Consider the following 18,641-nt stretch of genomic DNA (forward strand, 5'->3'; position numbering starts at 1 on the left):
AAAATACACAACTCCCAAAATCCAAACAACCCAACCAAGTGTTTTGCCTCTTGCTTATTTTCAAGAGTAGGCAACAATAGCAGTTTATTTTTAGTTGCCTGTGGGATGTTACAGGTGGCCCTGCCCAGGAGCTGGCCTCTATTAGTCATGTGCGTCACCACTGCATTTAGTCAGCCTAGCTTATTCTTCAGTTTCTGATACTAACTATCATGCTATCAAAAGCTTAGTGGAATTTCATACTCAGAATTCTGCGTCAAGTTCAAAACCCTTCTACTCAGATAATGACAGGAAGCTGGTGAATTCAAATAACCCGTGAATACAGTAAACGCAAATCGATATCATTCACACCTGAAGGCAAACTGTTGTTGGCTCCTTTCCAAGACTGAGAAAGAAAAGCATTTGCAAATTCAATCACTGCGTACCATCCTCCTTTAGCTTGATGTATATCTCGCACTGCTGAAATCATATCAAGGACTGCTGATGTTACACATGGTGGCATTTTATTAAAGTCTTGGTAACCTACTGTTGGCCTCCATCAACCATTTTTGTCACGGGCCACTCAGGGCTTTTGTACATATATTGATATCAGCACTCCAACTTCTGACATGCCATTAATTAAAGTGATGTTCTAGTTTTCTAGAGCTGTCGTAAAAACAGTACTACAAACTGGGTAGCTTAAGACAACGTACTTTTTTTTTTTTTTTTTTTTTTTTTGTCTCACTGCTCTGCAAGCTCCACCTCCAAATTTAAGGTATTGAATCAGAGTTTGCTCAAGCCTTCTGATCCAGCTGCCAACTTGCAGGACATACAGATGACAGAGGAACACAATGTACTGTACCATGAGAGTGCAGCCGGCAATATTCAGATTGTGGGGAACTCTACCAGTTAGTGGCTTGGATTAATTAACAGATAAAAACAGATAAAAGGTAATGAACAAGGTTGGATGGAGAGAGAGACGTACATTTGTGGATTTTTGTTGTTTTTGTTTGTTTTATTTTTAAATTCTTTTTAGTGTTTTTTTTTAAGATATGTCTTTTATGATTTTTAAAAAGCTGAAAAATGCTGCTGGTGAATACAGAAGTTTTGGCATATTCTCTGATCTTTCTTGATGTTTAAAATGTTGATAGTAAGTTAAAAAGTAAAACAGAAGTGACTACAGAGAATGTGCAGACTAATAGGACTATGGGCTATCCATCACTACGGTTGGAGTAATCTTGAATATTCTGGAAAATTAGTGCCAATTAAGTACTTTATTCATCAAAAATGGCAGGTAAGAAGTATGCTTTTTAAGTCAATAATGTTGATAAATACAATTTAGAGATAGAGGATTCTACAAATCGAGAAAATTGTTAAGAATTCCCTCTTTCTGATTATTGTCAAGGTAAGCCTGAAGAAAGTTAGCTATTTAATGCTAATGAATTATTTACTTGTCAGGTACAATACAAAAGGCAAATTTTGACTCCTGAACCATTCCATCTGTCTGCTGATTTCTTTTTGTGTCTTGGATGGTTGCCTGTTCTGGGTACCATATGCCCTCAGCCTTTCCTATAGCAACAAAACCACATGATTGAGATTTGTAACTGATGTGAATCCCTATTACAACTTCATGGTAAGAAACATAACCTCAAAAACAGGTGAAATAGTCATGTGATATATTCTTTCATTAGCTCATCAAGGGATTAGGTGTGAAAAAGATAATGCTTTGGAAAGAAAAAAGATATGTAAGTTCTTAATGTGAGAAATTAAAAACCAACCAAACAAACAAAAAACCCAAAAAAGCTTCCCAACCGATTTTAATGTCACTGCAGTAACTAATGTGATTCCTTTAGAATCAAGTCACTCTCTTACACCCAGGAGCTCTCTTTAGACAAATGGACCCCTGGATGCTGGTCGTACTTTGCATTTGGCTGTCCTCCATCAGTGCTCAGATAAAACAGGCTCTCTTTATAATGTCAGCATTAAGTTGGCTGTAACTGAAATAATTGGTTTTTACTGTTTTTCATCTTTGACCATTACTTTAGAAGAATTAAATTCTTATTTTATACAGTTTGTGCCTTATTCTTTGGAATTAGAAATTTCCAGGTGAACTCATGAAATTTGATATTCTAAAGTTATCTTCCTGTTCTTCTTGACAATGATGAACAATGAAAAAGAAAAACTTGATGTTCATAAATGACATTGAACCTAAGATTTGGGAGTTGCAGAGACATGTTTTGATTTAAAAATTGAGCAGAACATGTCAGATGAGAGAAAATGAGAATATACACATGCCAAAATGTCATTTTCATAAAATACCTGTTTGAAAGATACGTCATTTTAAGCAGAAGATTAAATAAGCCTATAAAGAAATAAGTAGGACCACTTTAAAACACTCAAGATTTTTCTTTGTGTGGATTTACATTGTAGATTCCAAAGGTTAATATCACTCCTGTGCCAGAAAAACTAGGTGTTTGTAAAGGCAGAAAACAGATCGATAAAATGCATCCTCAAAAATATCACCATGTTTATCATATAGATTCAAATCTAAGTTAGAAACATGCCCACTTCATAAGCATATCAAGCAGTGGTCATATAGTCAGACTGTATTCAAGTTCATATAAGCCTTTAGAACTTCCTAAAACAAAGTAGGGGAAGAGTTCTAATAGGAAAATAAATATAAAGTCTCTCCTAACTTAAGCTGAACTTAACAGAACAATGACCTTTTAGGTCATTTTGTTTCATTTCCAATTACTGAGGTAAGTTTAGTAAAATGTTGCCTTTTGGTACATGATCGTTAGATTTAGCTAAAATTATAGGTAATTGACAAGTTACATTATTATCAATTCTCTTTAACACGTATTAGCAAGTTTTGTATCACTTCTAGTCAGCTAATTCTCATAATTTTGTTTCAAATCCGTTTACTTTTCTCCATCTACACTGACGCTAATTTAGCACAAACTACCTTTATGTTGCATCTCTATTAATTTTTTTAAAAAATTATATTACTGCCCTTTCCATCTGCAGTCTTGCCTTTTCTGATCCATACTTTGCACTTAGGCCAAAATGATCTGCCTGGTGTACAAATTTTATCTGAGCAATTCCTGCTTAAAAGCATAATTACCAGTTGCTTTTGGGAGAATATACAGTCCTAAAATTGCTGTAAGCCCCTCATGACTTGGTTCTTTCCTTCTTTGCCTTTTGTAAACCTCATCTCTTACTACTCTCTAACTTTGCCTTTTGTATGATGCAGACATGCTGAACTGTTTGCAAACTGTCTCCCTTCTAGGCCTTTGCATAATCTGTTCATTTGGCCTGCATGTAACAATCTACACCCAATCTTATCTACTCTCCTTCACTAATTCAACAAATACTGACTGATCTCTTCCAGGGGCAAGACTAACTCCAGCCCATTTAGGGAAAGATCACCCTCCTTTCACCTCTCCAAGGCTCAGTTGGCCAAAAAGACTTACCTTAAGAGATGTGTCTAAGTATGCAACTGTGGGCTTCAGGAATTGATTAGAACAGGACATCCAGGAATAAGAACAGGAGATTGTCTGAGGGAAGTTGAGGCTGTCATAGAATTTAAGCAATCATCAAGCAGAAAGGAATGTCAGGTCATGTGGGAATCCTGGTAACAGTGGTGGAAATTCAGGCAGGCTCCTGTCCACAGGTAGCAGAATCCTATACCCTTGCTGACATGAGCAAGGCACTTGGTAGGGTCTCAGCCTTGGTTTAGTTCACGGTTCTTATTCTAGATGTGGTCTGGAAGTTTCAAGTGAGGGATGAGTTGGATCTAGTGAGTAGGCCCTTAGCAAAGGAAAAATGAAAAGGAAATTAACATTTTCAATAGTCTACCAAGTGTATATACACCTTTCAAATGTATGATTTTCTTTGAGCTTTATAAAATCACAGCGTGAGGAGTTGAAAAAATGGCCCAAAGCCACTTAAATAGCAAACTAGTAATGCAGGTTTTCATAAAAAGCTGATCCCAAAGGTCAGGCTTTTTCCACCACACAAGATTATCTCTCAATAGGAGCCCCGTTAGAAGAAAAAAGAATGTCTTGGGACTTAGAAGCAACAGGCAATCTATAACTTGTCCCTAAAGTCAACAGTATTAGAAGCAGCAGATCAATTTTTAGAACAACCCAATGTAATTGTGTCCACCAGATCACTGTTCTGGTTTTCAATCCTATTCTCCACCAGAGAGCATAGTTGTTTCTTTTATATGCCTTTTGTACATGCCTCGTCTCATAAGATAGGTTCAGTTACTGGGTAGGACTGAGCCTAAGGTGGTTAACGTATGTGTTATCAGTCACAGTGAAAAAGTAGAATCAGAAAAAAAAGGAGAACTTGAGTGAGTCTCATTCAGGGCATGTATGTGCGTGTCTGTCCTATGTATATATGTCTTTGCATGTGTGCTAAAGAAGGGTCTCAAAATGTCCTCTTCATTTATTTCACGTTCCTGTATTGTATAGCACAAGCTGGCCATCTCAGCTAAAAATATTTTGTAGACTTATATTGCTATACTTGGGTTGTTTTCCTCAGACTGTATTCACTGTTTATCTCTCCTTTCTCTCTCTTAGTGCTGTGTTGTATTTTTCTCTCTCTTGTGTTTTTTTTTTCTTATCATAACTATCCCTTTTCCTGTATTTCTTTTCAAGGCTTCTATTTCTCTTTAGTTATCTGGCCTATGACTAGGTTTCAAACTACCTTGTCTTTTAAAGAGACGATACTCCTGTTTTCCTGGTTCAGACCCAGGGAGTTAATTGTTATCATCTTCTACATTATGATGACCAGAAGCCTCATGGACCAGAACATTTCTTGGAGTCGAGTTATTGTGTTAGGCAGAATTATAGGCCCTCAGAGATATCAAGTCTTAATTACTGGAATGTGTAAATACTACCTTATATGTCAAAAGAGTCTTTGTGGTTTTGATTAAATTAAGTATTTTGATATAGGGAGATTACAATGGCTTATCCAGATCACAATTGTCATGATAAGAGAGAGGCAGGGAGACATCTGACACACAGAGAAGGTGGTGTGAAGATGGAGCAGAGAGAACTTTGAAGATACTGGCCTTGAAAATGGGAATGATTGGACTACAAACCAAGGAATGCCAGCAGCCCCCAGAAACTGGCTGAATCACGGCACAGATTCTTCCCTAGAGCTTCTGGATAAAGTACAGCCCTGATGACACCTTGATTTCAGCCCAGTGATGACAATTTTGGACTTCTGGCCTCCAAAACTATGAGAAAATACATTTCTGTTGTTTTAAGCCACCGACGTTATGGCAATTTGTTACAGCAGCCAAGAAATGCTACTGCATTTATGTAATTCGTTCATTCTTTGCATAATTAAATGTTATTTAATCATATGTCTGATTTAGCAAAAACAATACTGGTTTAATAGGATTGCTCCACAGCTATTTTCTCTGTAGGAAAGCCTGTGTTCCCCCTGCCCATTTCCTAGCAGCCCCCAGAAACTGGCTGAATCACAGAACAGATTCTTCCCTAGAGCTTCTGGATAAAGTACAGCCCTGATGACACCTTGATTTCAGCCCAGTGATGACAATTTTGGACTTCTGGCCTCCAAAACTATGAGAAAATACATTTCTGTTGTTTTAAGCCACCGACGTTATGGCAATTTGTTACAGCAGCCAAGAAATGCTACTGCATTTATGTAATTCGTTCATTCTTTGCATAATTAAATGTTATTTAATCATATGTCTGATTTAGCAAAAACAATACTGGTTTAATAGGATTGCTCCACAGCTATTTTCTCTGTAGGAAAGCCTGTGTTCCCCCTGCCCATTTCCTTTAAATTATCCTTCTGCCACATGTTTGGGTTAAGGCAGTATTCTCATCTCAACATTACAGTTTTTCTTTAAGAATGGACAGACTTTCCATTCTTTCTTCAATGTAATATGTTAACATATGAAGTATATTATCCTAAGTTATTTTAAAGATACTATGGTTTTATAGCTAATCTAAAAAAAAAATCCTCAAGTTTCAAAGAACCCCCTTTCCTTTACATGAATTGTTTAAATCCTAAGCAATTTCATTTATACAATATCTTCACATTATTAAGTGCTCTGAAACAAAAACAGATATGTGAACACTGAAAAGTAATCTTATATGTGTTTCATTTTTCTTGTTTTTGTGTTGGAGACAGGGAAGTCCATTCTCTGAGAGCTAAAAATAATATAAATTTCCAATCAAACCTCACTTTTTAAATGAAACTCTGAGCTATATAATCCATCCCAGGATGTCATAAGGTCTTAGATTTATTTTATTTCCCTTTGCATTAGAGCACATGGCAAAAACATTCTATATCTAAACTTGTAAAGCTGAGAATGGCTGATATTAACATGCATTAGAATTACCATTTTCCCTCCTCTCTCCATATTTTTCAATATTAAGCAAAAGGGGTAAAATATAATAGGCAAATACTTTGTTCATGCCCTATTGTAGAGGTAAAGGAGATGCTGCTACAACTCAATCACTGTCAGTCACCATATAATAGCACAGAAGAGTCATTAGTGCAAATATGATATAAAATAGCTATTCAAGGATATCATTTATTAAGGAATGAAACACGGACTATATGAAGCTAAGGATTTTCTCTTCTAAGTTCCAGGCCTCTCAGAATCATAGAATTTTAATCAATAGTTATCCCTTTATCCTACTGCCCTATTATCCTTTCCTATTTTCATATTTCCCCCTCTGGAAGACTGAAACATTTTGTATAAGATTCAAAGGCAAACTTGAATAATTTTAAGAATACCTGAAGGTTTATATAATTTATACTCAAAATTAAAATAAGATGTATAACATTCATTTTGTTTATTCCTGGTTATTAGCTCGATTTTGGAGGTGTTCTTTTAGGTGTTTCTAATTTCCCTTTGACATGCTTTTATTTGGGAAAAAAATCAAATGCTATTTCTAATCCTCCCTTCTAATTTTTTTTCTCTTTTGTTAATTGAAGTAGAGTTCAGATACAATAGTATATTAGTTTCAGGTGTACAACATAGTGATTAAACATTTATATACCCTCCCCCTAATTTTAACCAAAACACCCTATTTGAGGGAAGAGGAAAAAATATATACACTAACTGGATAATCACCTCAGGTGTCTGTTTCACTTTGCTTTGGTAAAACTAATTAATATTAACTGACAAGACATAATTTCTTTAAATAGTAGTATTCTACGGCTTTCAACTGAGGCTGAAGCAGCAGTTATATTTATTAGTCCACATAAATTCTCTGAGTAGTCTGAAGGAAGTATTTGATGCTGTGTTTGATTTGCAGCCAAGCCATTCAGCAAAATTCTGTTTCAACATCCTCTACGAACATGTAAACCAAGTAAAGTAAATGTCTTTTAAGCTTATTATCAATGAAAGTGTCCTCATCCAATGCATTAGCAACAACAATAAAAACAAAGTACACTCAGACCAAAGGCACAGAGCTGAGCCATGGGCCTCTAGAAGCTCTTGTCATAAATCCATTGATGATGTCTTTACTATGGAGTATCCAATTAACTGTAAATAAAACTTCAGACATGCTTAAAAATTGTTTCTTCCCCCAAGAAATGACTGTTAGAAATAGCTTCCTGATAGCAATCATTACTGGCTTTTACCATTTAGTACAAAAGGCCTGACCATGGTTAAAAGGTTTAATTTTTATGTTTCAGTGGTCACAAAGTCAAAAACATGGATTTATCTACAATAGCAAAGATAGCTATAAATTCTGTTACTGGTGACAGCAATTTTCTTCAACTACCTTATGCTGACTGTAACTTTATTGTTACTTCCAGGAGGGACTTGCAGGCAATTTCCATTTTACAGTCACCACGAGTTAAACTCACAACCCCAAGCAGCAGTCATTCCAGGCTGGTGCATAATTTAAAGGAAGAAGTGTAACATGTAGATTGTATTATCTACCCGCACTTGCCTTGGTGTCCTGGCTGCTTAATCTCTTAATCTTCTGCCAGCACCAGCCAGTCAATATGTCTGGCCTGTCAGGGTCAGATTGACAAGGTGCTTGCCATGCAATTTTTATATTGCTTTCACTATTATCTTCACAGAGCGTTTTTACACCTCTCTTGTAGGGAGACTGTCAAAAGGCAGCTAAAGCCAGTAGTTTGCATGGAACTGTTTTGTAAATGAGAGGTCACTAATTAGAGACCCCTCTAGCACAGTTAGTGCGCTAATGGCATAATATCCATTCGTTTCCCAGCAACTATCAAGGTTTTAAAAAGAGTTGATAAGAATTGTTCTTAGATATCAAACTAATAATAGAACAGTGTATTGGGGCCATTTTTTAAAGAACAAAATGTCACCTATCTGATAAGGGTTTACAATTTTGTTTATAAATTCACTCATTAGGGTATTAATGTAGGGAACAGAACTACATATTATTCTTTCATTTCAAGCTGGATATGTGACAATATCAGCAGAGTAAATATTCCGACTGAAAGGCTCTGGGGTTGCATGAACGCTTAAACAAGTTTGTTATGATAGTATTACTATTACCAAGAAAATCTCATCCATCCTTTAAAAAAGCATTTGTAGTTATTTCACGGCATAGGGTCATCTCAGCATGGAAAAAATGTGTAATATATGCCAAATTACATAAAATTGTGCCAAAGTGCAGAATATTCAGTCATTTATTCAGGATTATACTCCTATTCAGAGTTTAACCAATAATGTCTTGTATGCTGGTAAATATCAGAACTGGGACCAGAACCCAGAAACACGTGTCTGATGATACTGAGCCCTCAATCAACAACTGTTGTCTGAGTGAGTGAAGTTTGTTTTAAATACATAATGGAAGTTGCAAAAATAATTTTCTACTCCCAGGTAAACCTAGTTAATTAGTTTCCTTTGATTTTAGCTTAGTTTTGTCAGATAGAAACATTTTTAAAAACACAGACCCCTATTTAAAAAACGACCTAAGATAGTTGGCTTGCCAATTAGCTATAACTTGTTTCCCACCCTTATTAATATTTTATTCTAACCAAATATAAAGTTGCAAGGCACATAATTTACTCAATCAGACATTCTTTCACTTCATTTTCCCTGACATTTACTATAAATGACATTTATAAATGTATTATATGTGATCTGCTTCTGTAATTTAATTCAATATTTGTGTCATGATGGTGTTAAAAGCAGATAAACAGATGTGCAAACATATGAATGATGGAAAAATACTGAGAAAAAAACATGCTCATAAAATTCAAAATTAAAAGCTTTAATTAAAAGTTCAAGATGCCCCAATCTGTTCACACAGTTTTGTTCCTTTCACTTCTCGCAGAAATTTTCAAAATAGTAAATCACTTTTAATCTACGTGAGATTTTTATTTGGGGGTAGTTTTAAATTTTCTGTGTAGGTAAAATTTTACATGATGTATTCAGTTACTTCACTCACATTTTCAGATGTCTCCTCATTTTATTAGTTTTTAAGTCTCTAAATCTTGGTCTCAATTTGCTTTTCTAATTTATATTATATCACATCCTCCGTGTATTACCCAGTAAATAGTATTGTGTGTTTTATCAAGTAGATACTCAGTAAGTATCTCTGGAATCTGCTAAAATCTTTTCCCACACACCTGAGGCTTTTGTGTCTCTGCATGTTAACTTAGTCCTTTGCTCCATAGTCTATAATGTTTTCTAAGAATTTCAGCATGCAGATGCTAGAGCCAGATTGCTCGGGTTCAAACCCCAACACCACATCATGTGACCTTAAGCAAATATTTAAATCCCCCTTTGCTAGCCTCTTCATCTAAAAAAAAAAAAAATGATCTAATGCTTGTAGTTTGCACTTATCTCATTCAATTGCAGAGACAAGTGAGCTATCCTATGTCATCTGTTTGAAACAGTGCTTGACATTTAGTAAATGCTCCATACTGGTAGTTATTATTATTATCATCATTTCTATGAATCTGGAATTTACCTTTTATAAACTTTATAAATTTTAAAACGTAGGTGTTCCCTCCTTCATTCAATTTCCTATTACAAACTAAACTGCAAATCTATTCTTCTTTTGAACGTCTTTAGAATTTAATTTTTCATTTAACATTTGTATAAGGCCTAATATGTACTAATTTTTCTGCTGGACATTAGCATAGAAATTAATGTTTTCTGTTTCAAAGGGCTCACAATCTGGATGAATTAGGGAAATAAAATTATCAATTCCAGTCGAGTTTAGTGGAGACTAAATACAGGAGAAACCTGGAAGTATATAATTTCAAACAGTTTAAAAGGTGACTATGAGAATTTTTTAAGTGTAGATTTTGTTAAATCTAAGGACACCTTATGAGCCAAGTGCCTGCTACCTATAGTTTATAAAATCAAAATATCATACATTTGGCACTGAGTATTTTATTCTTAATAACATATATTTCCCACTAGCAAAAATACACCTATGAAAAGCTTCTTTATAGCTATGATTTTATAAGGATCAAAGATTACTTTCTTTAGACAAATTTTAAGTGGTATCTCTAGGTATAAGGCTATATTAAGATTCTCATATTTTTTCATATCTATTTGTAAAATACTTTGATAGAACCTTAAATGCAGATTTTTAACAATAATATTTGTGATTATTTCTCTTCTTATATAACAATACTGAAATATTTAAAAATTGTTTTTCCCCTATGCTGGATGAAAAATGGCATATTTTTATTATTTCAATTTGTACTTTAAAACTGTTATTTTTGAATAGATAAAATTTTTACAAGGTTCAACATTTTAATGTTAAAAGAGTACTGTATCAGCTAACTACTACTATGTAATAAAACACCCCAGAATGGAGAGGCATAAAGTAGCAGCCATTTATTTATATATTTTTTATATTTATATAAAATATATTTATATTTATATTATAATTTCCATGATATCTGGGCAGTCTGCTTGGATAGTCACAGATGGACTCACTCATGCATCTGTACTCATTTGGTGGCATCAGCTAACAACTGTCTTGTTGAGAATAGCCTTGGCTATGATAAATCAAATTTCTTCTACTTGGTTTTCACCCTAAAGGCTTATTTGCGAGTTGAATTTTAAAATTCATCGATCTCAGATTTTATCCTTATTAACATTTTCTGTTTCTCTGAACTTTATTGATTTGTTCTTTAAATACTTTTGAGTTGGTGCTTTTATTAACATAATGTATTTATTTGCATTCTTTTATATATATTTATATATTCATATATACACACATATATTTTTATCTCATTGCTGGATTTCATATGTATGTTTTATCATATATTGTCATTATCATTACTTTATAGATATTCTGAAATTAAAACTTGGATTTCATCTGTGCCTCAAATGCTTTTGAGAGCAAGATTTTCTTTTTACCTTACTTTTCCAGATGAGAGAAGCTGTTTATTTTCTGATTTTATAATCTTTTAGTACTTAGAGATTTTCACTGTCATGTAATAGTTAACTTTGGTAAATGTTCCATGGGTTCTTAAAAATAAGTTGTATGTGTTTTATATGTAATCTGCCTTATTCATTATGCATTTGAGTTATAAAACCTTATCTCTTACTCTATCTATCATGAAATGAGAGAAGAGAAATAAATCCTCGTCACCAATATACTTCCATATTTCCTTTAAAAGTCTATACCTATATTTTCTATAGATATTTATTAGAAGATTGATATTAACTGTCATATCTTCATTATGAATTACATCATATACAGGCACTTATATCATATTTAATCACATTTCCTAAGCTTAGTGTTTTTCTAGTACACAATAATTCATTCCATTATTTCTCATGTGCTGGGCAGGAAAATTTTTCCTTTCTTCCCGTCTAGGTTCTTTGGCTGGTTTAAAAACTAAATGGACATTCAGACAGAAAAACAGGAGAAAAATAAATTTCATACGTACAGGAGCCCCTGTGACACTCAAAGGCCGTCAGGCACTGAGACATGTATCGTCCTGAGCTAAGGAGAAGGGGCTAGGGATTGGGGCTTCAAAGGGAAGATAATTCACAGGAAGATGAGAAGAGCAAATGTTTGGTCAACAGGTGTTGGCCATGCAATGCAGGTAAGTCTCTCTGATATAAAAAGTTATCTCTGGTAACAGCTCTCTTCCTGGTTACAGGCCTCCTATCTGAACTCTTTTAGGCAGTTAAGGGAAAGGTAAAAAGCTTTTCCTGAGTCTGCTGGGTCTTAACTGCACAAAACAATACACATGCCAAAGTGGCACCATTTGGGGTGGCATATTCTGCTCCCCCTCGACTGCTGTTTTATCTAGATCTCTCTTTTATAGCACTGAGTTGGTTTTGGTTTATGGTCTACTCTGAAAACTAGCATTTTGTTCAATAAGTGAATTCAGCCCATTTATATATATTAAGTTGAAGGATATAATCGATATTTTGTTCCACTATGCTAAGATTTTAAATAACACTCTACATATATTTAGTTAATGTTGGTTTTCCTTCTCACTTACTATAATTCCCTAAAACTCTAATTTTTATGATAGTTTCTATTAATATTCTCATATGAACAATAACTTGAGTACAGCTCTGCTTGCCCTCTACTCTCTGACTTCAGGTTTAATTTACTACATTAAATTTGTGTTTACCTCAGTGTTATTCAATAAACTTCTAATTTTGTCACTTAATTTGCCTTCCATAAATATCATTTGAATTCTAGCTATTATGATAAGTAGACATAATTTCCTTATTACCTTTAATATTTTCCCACTTTTTGCTGCAATATTTGTGGATATATAATTTAGATATATCAGGACTTATAAACATTACATTCTTTCCAGGAAGCTTTTTAGTCTCTCCCCCACTGGAAATAAAAAATTATGCTTGCTCTTTATTGTTCATCTTTTTGAAAATTTTCCTCAGTATTTCTTGAGTTTGCTGAAGTTTGTCCTCTAGGTAAACAACCTTCCAGAAGAATTCTTGGGGAAGTTTTCTAAGTTTTTGCATATTCAAAATTGTTTACCTGCTACTGTCATACTTTGAAAAATGCTTTGACTGAGTATAAAACCCTTGGAGCACACTTTAGTTTCTTGTAAACTTTATGGATGTTTCAGGGATTGTGTCTGGAGGATATCTGATGTCAGCGTAATTATTCCACCATTACACCTTTACAATTGACATGACTTTTGGTACAACTCTTAAAAGTATTTTTTGTTTTTAATTTATCTGCAGTAATTTTAAATGGGCCTATATCTCGGCTTTCACCATCCTTTGTCAAATTTACCTAAGAAATAGGTGTAATATAAATATGAAGGTTCAACTCTTTAAGTCAGGGAAACTTTGTTGAATTATCATTTTAAATATTTCTTTTTCCCATGGTACTGGTTTTGGTTTTCTTAACCAAAAACATTGGTGATGCATATAGTTGATTTCCTTACCCTGTCTTCAGCAGTTTAAATTTTTCTTCTCTTAAAAGGTAGGTTATGACTGTTTTCTTTTATTTGCCTCTCTCATTTCTATCCTCTAGATCATTTGCTATCTGTTCAGCTATGTCTGATCTTCCTTGTGTCAATCTTAATTTCATCTCCTATTTTCTAACAGTTTTAATTTTCTTGAGCTCTTCCCACTTACATTTTATGTCCTTCTATTTCAATCTTTCCTATATGCTCAAGCATTTCTTTTCTCTTTTTTTTTTTTTTTTTTTTTTTTTTTTTGGTCTTAACTCTAGAAAAGCATTTTCTTCATCTGTTTCCAGGCAAAAAAAAATTTGGCTGAATATTTTTGATCTGCTATTTGCCATTTCTCTTCATTTTTTCTTTTAAGCTTCATAATCTGCACCTTGTGATCTTGGTGTAGTTAATAACCTTTGAGACTGTTGAATATTCTTGGACAGCTAATTGCCAGAGACTTTTACTGGGCAAGTATACTAGCCATGGTTCAGAGGAGCTAGAATTTCACTACACTGATTTATGTGTGTTTTGTATTTAATTCTCTCCATCCAAAAAGGAGAGACCACTGTGAGTTGTTTTTTTTTAAATGCAGTCTCTTTGATCCTCTCTTGATCCTCTCTAACTGCTTCCTGAAAATGGGGCTTTCTATGAGATTCCTTGTTTAGGTCTGTCTCCTCTGCATCCAGGAATAAATTATCCAAGTGAGGAATAAATTATCCCTCGCCAAATTATATTCTCCCTCTGCACTATTAAAAATAAGGAATTGAGGTTTTATTTAATAATGATGCCTCTCACCTCCAAGAAGGTCCCTTGCGGGTTCTTTCTGAAATATACCATGTGGACATCCTCTCTCTGTTTCCAACATTCCACCACTAGTTTTTAAATAAATATAGTGTTATGGGCTAAATTGTGCCCTCCCCTCAAAATTCATATAATGAAGCCCTAATCCCCAGTACCTGATAATGTGAATATATTTGGAGTCTTTAAAAGATGATTAAGTTCAAATAAGTCTGGCTGTTATAGTAGGCTGTAATCGAATCTGACTGGTGTCCCCATAAGAAGAGGAAATTCAGTCACAAAAAGGACCCTGGCCATACACACGCACACAAAAGACCAGCTGCAGGCAATGGAGAGAAGCCTTAAAGGAAACCACTATGTGGACACCTTGATCTCAGCCATGTGGCCTCCAGAACTGTGATGAAATAAAATTTCTGTTGTTTAAGGTACCCCATATGTGGTATTTTGTTATGGCAGCCCTAGCAAATGAATACACATAGTCATGTTTTTAAATTAATCATTTAAATAATTAATAAATAAAATAGAATATCTGAAAATCAGGGTGTATTCATACTACTGATGATATGTTAGCTATAAACAGAGCACTCTTCTTTGGTTTATAGGCATTAAAACTAAAAATGTCAATTCATTTTTTAAAAGTGTACATTTATAAATATAAAAATTAGTTAATATTTAATAACCATTGACAGTTTGTGAAAAAACTAAGCTACTATGTATGACTACGTAGAAATTATTTCTGATTTAAAAAATACTTTTTTCCCAATTTGGCTCTTTTTAAGGGTTCTGTATTCTTATTTTAAAGGAAACTCATGAGGGGTTTGCTCAGGTGCTTCCACAAGGAAAACTCAGTTCCTTTTCACTGTCCTAGAAAGCAATACTGCAGAATTGAGGTCAGTGAAGTCACTTTGTCAAACCTGAACCCTGAGCCTCCTTCCAGTGTCAGGAAGCATAAAGCATAATGGGACTATGAGAGGAGCATTCTAGCTCAGGCTTCTAGAAGAATCCATGTTGGGTCTCAGCAATCTTATTATTGACCCCTTGTAAGATAAAGGAAATGGACATCACTCCTCCTATTCTTTCTACTCAACACAAACCACCTTTGTGGAGTCATCAGCATTACTAGGACAGTTTACAACAATGGTGAGTCCTGCATTGTATGAACAACTGTGCCCATGAACAGGTATCACTCCAATCAATGGAAACTCTTATAAAGAATATCTGTGGTTGTGGAGATTGATAATCAAACAGCTAAAGAAACATTAAACATGTAAAAGGATGGTGGCAAGCTCCAAGCAGCTTAGCACATATTTATTCAGCAGACAAAGGGATGGAGTTTAGACTTGGCAGGCATTTTCTGTAGAGAACCTCATGGGCTCTTCCCTTCAGCTACTCCCTAAATGAGAGAGAAGAGCAGGGCTTCTGAAAACAGTGGTCAACCTTTAAAACGTCACAATTCATTTTTAAAATATAAATCATCTCCCTTCTCTACTTCATGATGAACTTTTAGTTTATTGAGATAAATACAGAGAGAGAGAAAATTATCCTTTTCTGATGTTGGTAATGTGGACTAAATTCCTTGAAGAATTGCTATTATAAGAAATTATACAAAATAAATTCATCTACCCACAAAATTCCTAGCACAAACAATAATCATACTAGCAATATCTGTTATAATCCCTTACATTTGCGAGGAACATAACTAATGAGTCAATTGTGAGGCACACTGTTTTTTCCACATCAACCATCAGATCATCCCTCATTTATTAAAAATTTCTGTCAGATTTAATAGTTCTCTTTTATTAATGAGCGTATTGCCCTGCTGTCTCATCAGGAGAGCATAGAATGGAGAAAAAATAAATTAAGGTTTATGTTTTTATATTTCTGCATTTTCCAAAATTGCTCAACAGAAGCTTAAACAAAGGTGTCTTCAATATCCATCTTCCTTACTTGCCTGCCCCTACCAATAACACACATATATGCATACACACCCAACAAATATACATCCCATATGTACACGCACAACTCCGATCTTTCCATACCCTTACTTCAGTAATTATGTAGCTAATAAGGGATTGACCTAATCTGCCTAGTCCAAATTGCAAAATATATTTAAAAACTCATGTGTTAAAATCTATTTTAAAAGGCCATAGACACATCAAGATAGAAAAAAGAGAAAAAAATTAACAAAATAGTAGTATGCTGATCAATTTACTAATGTTATAAATCACAGTATGTATAGACAGTAACTTAATAACTAGATAGTGTCCAATAAATACTCATCTGGCAAAACCTATAGCTAACAATATACTCTTTCCCTAAGATCAAGGTCAAATACAAGGATATCTTCTTTTATCAGTTTTATATAACATTTAACTTGACGTCCTAGCCAGCGAAATAAAGCAATAAAATAAGAATATATTTTGGAAATAGTAAAATTACCTATTCACAAATGACACAGTTGTTTAATTAAAAAGTCTTAAGGGACATACAAAAACTTCTAGAATTAATAAGTAAGATTGGCAAGGCACAGAATTTAGGGACAAAAAATTAATCACATTCCTCCTATATTAGCATTAAATGATTAGAAAAATGAAAAAAGATACATTAAAATATCATTAAAATAAAATACTTATGACTAATCTTCACAAAGGATTTGCAAAATATCTACAATGAAAACCAAAATCAAAATAGAAAAAGCATTCCTAAGGAAAAAGTTAAAGTTTTAAATAAATGAAAAAATATATATTCATCATTAAAATAGTCAGCATTGTCAAAATGTCCATTCTTCCCAGTCTGATCTATAGATTCAAGGTAATCCAAATCATAATCCCAAGATGTTTTTCAATAGAAATGGACAAAGTAGCTCTAAAATTCAGATAGAAATGCAAAGGGTCTAAGATATTCTTTAAAAAGAAGAACAAAATTGGACATCGATTACACAGTAAAGTTACAGTAATCAACATAGTGTAATATGCAATAAGTAAACACATAGAGATAGGACAGGAATACACACACACACATACAGTCAGCTGACGTTTAAAAAAGTGTCAGAGCTATTCAATGGGGGAAATGAAAGTTCCTTAATTAATGGTGCTAAAAAACTCAGATAACCATTTGGAAAAAAAGACATGAGAAATAAACCATACCTTTACCTCATATTATATGTAAGTTAGTTTGAGATGGACCATTAACTTATATGTAAAAGCTAGATATATAAAGCTTCTAGAAGTGAACACAAGAATAAAGTCATTAACTAGGAGCAGGCAAAGATTTGTTTGAAATAACCTAAAAGACATAATTGGTAAGTTAAATTATATTAAATACTTCCTGTCATCAAAATACACTATTACAAAAATGAGGCAAGAACTCAGAGAAAAAAATTGTATAATATATATCTGGTGGAGAACTTTTATCATATACAAACCCTCTCAATTCAATACTTAAATGACAAAAAAAAAAAAAATCCAATAAGGAAATGATCAAAAGACTTGAACATACACTTCCAAAATAAGAAAAATGAAGGACCAGTAATCACACTGGTCCTTCTAAATATTCACCCAAGAGAAATAAATATAGATGTTCACAAAAACACTTATGAATGAAAGTTCATAACTTTACCTATAATATTATAATATCCCTAAACTTAATATTACACAAATGCCCACCCACAGAAGAATGGATAGCTAATTGTGTTGTATTCATACAATGGGCTATTACTCAATAATAAAAGTGAGCAAACAACTGATATATAAAACAAAATGGATGATTCTAAAGCCTTTATGATGTGTGAGACAGCTGATAACAAAAGAGAAGGTAATATATGTCTTCATTCAGATGAATTTCTAGAATAGATAAAATTAATCTGCGGTGAAGTAAAAAAATTAAATGGTCACCTCTAAGGAGATGTTTGGCAGCGACAGGAAACAAGGGAATTTTCTTTGGTGATCAAATAGTCTATATTTAGATAGGCATTATACAGGTCTATTTATGAAAAAAATGAAATCACATGCCAGAGATATGTGTATTTTAATGTACTTAAATTTTATGTCAAAGAAAATCTGTAAGCAAACACTGAACTTAGTAGGCATGATTTCCACAGTTTTAGTTATGAATTCTGAAGCACTTTTTTTTTATTCTGAGATTGAGAAAATGTATAAATATATTGTGGATAATGGAAGCCAGATTTACCATTACTCACAAAGAGAGTTATACACAGAGAAAGCCAGAAGACTAATCTAGCCAAGATCTTGGTTTCTAAATATTATTCTTTAATTACAAGGAATAGGCTCCTTGGATAAACAGTTGGGACCAGGAACACAAGAGAAGCCTGGAACATCTTGTCATATCAGAAAATAAGTAAGTGCTCCAAAAGTGAGGAATACATTAAAAAAAGGACATAAGAATTAGCTTGGTGTGACTCTCCCTGGCCAAAACTAAGACATTTTGAGCATTAAGATAAATAATGA

This window comes from Neophocaena asiaeorientalis, unplaced genomic scaffold (genome assembly GCF_003031525.2).
Source record: "Neophocaena asiaeorientalis asiaeorientalis breed wild unplaced genomic scaffold, Neophocaena_asiaeorientalis_V1.1 scaffold116, whole genome shotgun sequence".
In the NCBI taxonomy this organism is placed as follows: domain Eukaryota; kingdom Metazoa; phylum Chordata; class Mammalia; order Artiodactyla; family Phocoenidae; genus Neophocaena; species Neophocaena asiaeorientalis.